This window comes from Oxyura jamaicensis, chromosome 10 (assembly GCF_011077185.1).
Source record: "Oxyura jamaicensis isolate SHBP4307 breed ruddy duck chromosome 10, BPBGC_Ojam_1.0, whole genome shotgun sequence".
In the NCBI taxonomy this organism is placed as follows: Eukaryota; Metazoa; Chordata; class Aves; order Anseriformes; family Anatidae; genus Oxyura; species Oxyura jamaicensis.
The window spans coordinates 12,354,902-12,361,402 of record NC_048902.1 but is presented as its reverse complement, the minus strand read 5'-3'; positions in this window follow the sequence as shown (position 1 = coordinate 12,361,402).

Below are 6,501 nucleotides of genomic sequence, written 5' to 3'. Positions count from 1 at the left end.
CCTTAAGATATTCAAGACCTGGCCGCAGCTGGTCCCGGGTAACCTGCTCTGGGTGTCCCTGGTGGAGCAGGGGGGTGGACAAGATGATCTTAACCATTCTGTGGGTACAGACTGGGGCAGTGGGTGCTGAAGAAATGCAGAAACGAAGACGTGCATTTTATCCACATCAGAACATTTTCACACTCTCCTTTACACACTTGACTCTGCACAATCCCATACCTTTTCTGCCAGCTCATTTCTGCAACAATTCACCTTCCCATATAACTCAAAAAAAAGGAGTTTTTGTGTAGGGCAACAGAAGAAAAAACAGTTGGAGTGTTGTCAGTCAAGACATTTTGGAGATACGGGGAAACTGTCAGGAAGCAAACACTGAAAAGCTAGCAATATAAGTGCAGCTTAAAATATAAATTATTGTATTGCTATCCGAAACTTGGACTTGTCTTCCTAGATGATGTGCCACATTTAAAATACTTTTGAGGAATCTAGAGAACATGTGAAAAACAGGCTCACCATGTGAGACAACGTGCAACATTAGCTGTGAAACAGTTTACAAGATTTCCAGTTGCCAGCTATGCCACAGCATGTTTCCAAACCTGTTTTAAATAGCACAAAAAATAACAACAACAATAATGACCCTAGATGTTCAATTGAAAATTAATAAGCATTGTTCATATGCCTGCTTTATCTATAAAATGTTTAGAATCAGAAACAAAAAAACAGTGAAGACTAAATATTAGTAAATAGTCCAGGTAATGGAAACCCGAGCTATTAATGTTCAAAACTGCAAAGACCATAGGTAAACAAGGGCCCAAATGAATATACTAAAAAAAATCACCAGAAAAGACATTTAATTTTCATATTCTCAGCTTAATAACTACAGGGAATTACTTTCCAGACATGTTAGTTAAGGTAGTTATACACCTGAATGCTAAAAGAAAGTCCAGGGCTAGAAGAGAAACCAAGGATGAACAGCCACACTCACTTTTGGGGAGAAGGGCAACTACACGGTATGATGTATAAAAATGCACGACCTGTTTGATGTTACATGCTGTCAGATAATTATCAGAATTGCACAGCTGACTTAATGCTAGAATTATTTGGTTGTGTTTAACTATTAGAGGCTTTAATGTTGGCAGAAATATTTAAGGCCTCCATAGGTACAGTTTTAAGTCATAAGCAGTAACTGTAAATTAATATTCTGAATGTTATTTGGACACCTCATAAATTCCTTAGGACTGGATACTCTCTCTTCAGTGCACTCAGCCTGCCTTGACCTAGTGACTACCCTCTAGTGATCCAAGAGCAGAGGTTATGGTTCTAGACATTGAACTTAAAGGAGTCTTTGAATGAAAGCCATAAGGCAAATGTGTAATGCATCTACCAATCCACTGGGGAACTCAACAAAAACACTAATACCTTAGCCAGCCGCATAGCTCTAGGCCTCTGAAGATAAAAGAAAATGCCCTAATTAATAAGCCACCCACTCCTTCCAATAATTCTAAATCTCAGACTGAATAAACATCGTGACTAGTTCAACAACAACACAGACATATCTAGGAAAGGAAGAGTTAATGGATGTAGCAGATGAAGGATTCACCAGCCTTCCTAGAACACAAGAGCTGGTGGGCCCTTGACAGCAGCAGCTGCAGGCCGCTCACGGCCTGCTCCCCAGCTCAGCTGTCACACTGCGGACTGGGGAACAAGGAACCTCTCTCGGCCTAGCAGCTGTCTCCCTTCATGGATTGCCCAGTTCACTGCTTCCAGACATCAGCAGTTTCTCCCTGCTCAAATCCTCTTTGCAAGCTTTTGTGGGGCTTCTGGTTCAAACCTGCCCCAGGGATGCAGAGATGGTCACATCTTGCACTACCTTTCCACGAACTGTTTTATTCTGGCATTCAGGCTGGAAACCAGACAATCCTGCAAGCAAACCAAACCAGCCACTTTGAAGTTTTCAGAGACAGCAGTTACAATTTCATAACGAACTTCAAAATAAATACGGTAAACGTGCCTAAGTGTGCACAGACTGCTCTGTGAAGGATACCACAGATAGCCATCTTCCTAAGCATAGCTGCGCTTCCTTCAGTGGAAACAAAATACTGTGGATAAGTGCTGAGACATGTCTCTAAGTGAGCTTGTGTTCAAAAGCGAGGCTCTTATCTTTGTAATCTTCTCACTGCGATAGGAGCGGGGTAAGCAAAGCCAAGGTTAGATACTGCTCGGCTAACAATAGAAGCATGTGGTGCCTTTCAGAGCATGAATGCCAGCTTTTGACTGCAGGTGCTCTTGTGGTGGGGCCACAGGAGGAAAGCAATAACTGTCATCCTTTTCCATTCAATTTACAGTCAAAAGAGTGTTTGTAATTTAGTAGTTGACTGGCTGAAGCTCAGCCCATATGGTAGGTGTTGTTCAGCAAAGGAAAAAAAAAGCCGACAACATACAGTACTTCAACCAGAAAGAACAGGCAGTCTGTGCCTCAGCTACAAGGCGATGCTGGCCCACTTTCATTCATATTTAAATGTGCACGTTTACACTGGGGACAGGGACACCAAGCCACATTTCCTAATAGTGCAAATTACTGCTTTCCTTTAGGTCTTGTGTATTATACACAAAGAGAAAAAAAGTGAATGCAGATTTGCATCAGCTTCCCATGAGGAACGTTAAAGGTTAGAAGCAAAACCAGCTGGAAAATGCATAAAGAGCACAACACAGACTACAGTTGGGTTCTTTTTTCCAGAATATTTCTCTCCCATTTAACTTCTAATCAGCAGCTCTAAAAGGCCCAGAAGTCGCTGTCTACAGCCCATAATTCTGTACACAAAGAAACTGAAGCTGCACAGATCATTTTAAACACATCTATGAGATAAAATGTAATTCTGAATGAAATGTCTGGATATATGAGGACAGTCTCACTTGTCTGTCAATAACTTGGCTGTTCTTGACATTTCCTTTAAAACAGAAAAAAAAAAAAAAAGTTTAACGTGGCATATACGTCCCATGGACTCTCATGTAGAAAACAATTCTTTGAGCAAGAAACTTAAAGAATGACACTGAAGTGTTGGATGATGATTTCAGATTTAGTTTTAGCTCAGGGGAGTACTGCTAAATAAACTAGCTGTCAAAACAGCGTGCACTGGCTGGTTGGAAAGAAAAGTCAAAGACAAAGAATACTGCAAGATGTTCAACAGTTCTGGAGCTTCCCAGGAAAATAAGAACTAAAGCAAAAGAGGCAAAGAGAAAAAGAAATGCACTGGAAGGAGGAAAGGAAAAGGGGAGAAACCTAATATTCTCTACAAGTGAATCTTACTTCTGTCCAGTAAAGTTTTTAAAAACATTTATAGAATCACTGGACCTGGAATTGATACATAACTTGAAGTAAAGATGTGGTTATTTCAATTGGAATTAGCTTTGTACAAAAATGCAGGGCTTATGAACTTCTGTTTCTTCTTGTGCAAACTAATCCCAGAGACAGGAACTTTATAGAAATTGTATTTGCACATCACTGTAGACATTAGCAGCTACTGCCAAGCAGCATTTTTTTTGGTCTATTTTCCCTTTAATTTAGGACAGGACACATCACATTAATAAGCCAAAAAGAACATGCCAGCCTCAAATGACATCCATCTAAAAATGGTCAAAAGTAGCATCTATGCTCTTCCACCAGTCCCCAAACTGTCCAGCAGCAGAGGTACCTTGCCATAATGTCTTCCTAGGAACAGTTTTCTCTTCCTGTTGCATGTCAAAAGCCTTACAACAAAACAGGAAACTGAAAAAGCAGGAAAAAGAGTAAAAGTTACCATATGCAAATCAGTGTGAAGACACTGGTTTGATTTGGTTGATTTTAGCACAGTTATATGAGGCATTAATTAGGCACTAAAGTTTAAGACCAATAAGAGAGAAAAGCAGTAACGCCCTGAAGACAAAATACGCACAGGCCAGCACAGGGAAAGACCAACAAAGGAAAGAGGCTTTCTTTGCTTCAACCCAGTTACAGGCTGTAGCAGGAAAATTCAGTTCTTCAGACTCAGAGAAACTGGAGTTCTTCACTACTTGCAATACCCTGGATGACTACATGAAAGTATTTACTAAAGAAACTGCTCTGCACCATTCAGAAGTATTTTGAAAGAACCATTTGCAAGAAGCTCTAATGAAACCGTGTGGTGTTAAATGAGAAAACCTGTTTGTGGGTTCACATAAGATTGTCTTTCTCTATAAATGAAGGACATTTGCTGTAAGTAAACTGATACATTTTGATTTTTTGCTATTTTTCTGAAATTTAAAAGTTGGTGATTGTGGAGAAGAGTTTATCTTTGCTGCTGTGTCTCAGACTAATTAATAAAGCTATTTTGATAAGAAAATTAGAAGAAAACACCTAAGTTACTGGATGTTTGTACCACATGGGTACAGTGGCATGTAACAGGCACGCAGCTATATGTATCCCAATTTATTATCTTTAAAATGTTGTTTTGAGCAGCTAAGGTAGTTGCATATCTAACAATATTAACATAAGCATGTTGTATTCTACAGTATATTTCTATAGGTTCTATTAGCAAGGCCAGGAGTCAGCATTACTGATTTACAGTCTGTAAAAGGGGTGATGTCATTGAAATGTGAAGAAGGTCAGAATCCCCAAAGACAAATTATCTTAACAATAGAATGAGATCATTCCATATACTTGTCTGCTCCAAGGAGCAATAATCAAGCAAGCCTACACGTAAAGACTATGCTGAGCATTCGATAAAAGCTACTGAGGCAGCACTTTTTCCAACGTAATACAGTAGAGTGCTGTAGGTTTTGCTCTCAAACTTCACTCATATAAAAGCTTACCATGCAAGGGTCCTGATCCATTTATTTTTGCTAAAGCATTACAAAGAAAATGTTAAACGTATGTAAATTTGAACACAAAGTACATTTGGTTCCATTTAAAATAGAAGCACTAGTACCTACATGGAACAAAATAATGGGACGCACTAGAAAAGGAAAGATTGCTTTTGAACCTTTATGCAAGATTTAAAATAAATGTATTTTCCCTGCACTAAAATTCCACAGGCTGTTTAAGATACAAATCAGTCTAAATAATAAGATCCCCTATTGATTTTCATAGGTCTTCAAGCAGAATAGTTTAGCTTCATTGACTTAACAAAGCTACAACATTGGCTAAATAATGTTAGCTACCAAGACAATAGAATTGCACAAGTTTACACTTAGCTGAGTAAAGATCCACATTTTTGTAACTCCCAGAGTGATTTACACAGAATCCTGCTGGTTGTGTTTCTCCTATAGACATGGAGGGAGGTGGTGGTTGTGCTGTGGTGAAAAGAAAAACTGTGTCTCCAGAACTCGGAGTGATGCTAATCATCTGCAACAAGAATCAACAGTTCATCAACTTTCTCAAATTAAGACAGTTTGTAAAAACGGTTAATACGTAATGAGGTCTCCTCTTATTTAGAAGTCATAAGCATTCAATTGTTAGTTTGCCTCTTTCATCTCAGATAAATATGAATTGCCAAAGTTCAGTGCTTCTGAAGTGAAAAAGAAGTCCTACATAGGCCGTTTAATAAAGAACTGCAGTTGCGTTCCCGCATGAGCTAACTCGCTTCCTGGATGTGGGTGTTTCATTTAAACTTCTAAGAGGACATCAAAACACATTTACATGAATATAGATCATTGCTTCCGCTGGGTGATTTAAATGTATCTTACAGCTGTAGGGAAGGACTTCCTCAGTTTTCAAAACATTCTTTAGAAAAGGAGTTATTAACTTATTATTTTCTTTTTATATATATCAGTAAAATTAGATCTACCTCTGCACGCCTGCATCACTTCGCATCAACACTCATCCTCCTTCCATTTGCCCTGCACCAAAACTCTTAACACTTTTGCCTGACAAAAATTTGTGACGCATTCTGAGTTTACATGGAACGCTCCTCTAGGTGGTAGGCATGATTCACAGCTATTCCCACCTGATGCCATCACAATATCCCAGTTTAGCCTACAGAGTTTCTAAAATCAAGTCCTTCCTTACTGATTAATACTGCTGTGCTGGAAGCCCGATCATCATGAAAAAAAAGAGACTCCTCTGTGCATTATGTTGCCCCTGGGTATTCCTTCCAGAAGGCAAGGATAACCTCTAAAAACAAACAAAAACAATCAAAAATAAAAATAAAAACCCAACAATAAAAAAAAAAAAACACAAAAAAAAAACACCAAGGCCATTCCTTTAGTGGAAATGCAGTTTCACAATGTAGTTCAATGTTTGCTCACCTTGCAGATCCTCTGTGTGGGTGAAGGTGAATGATGCACGCACTCCTATCAGTTGATCTCGGGAATGTGGTCCATTGAAGAACCATCCTGCCCTGAGGGACACAACAAGGTCTATGTATGGAAGGCTTTATCAGTTAATGCTGCATAAACCGGTAATGACTTCTGATTAGATATTATAATACATCCCTGAGCAATCAGCCTAGAAAAAACACCCCAGATTTTGCCATCAGTTCCTCCTCTGCT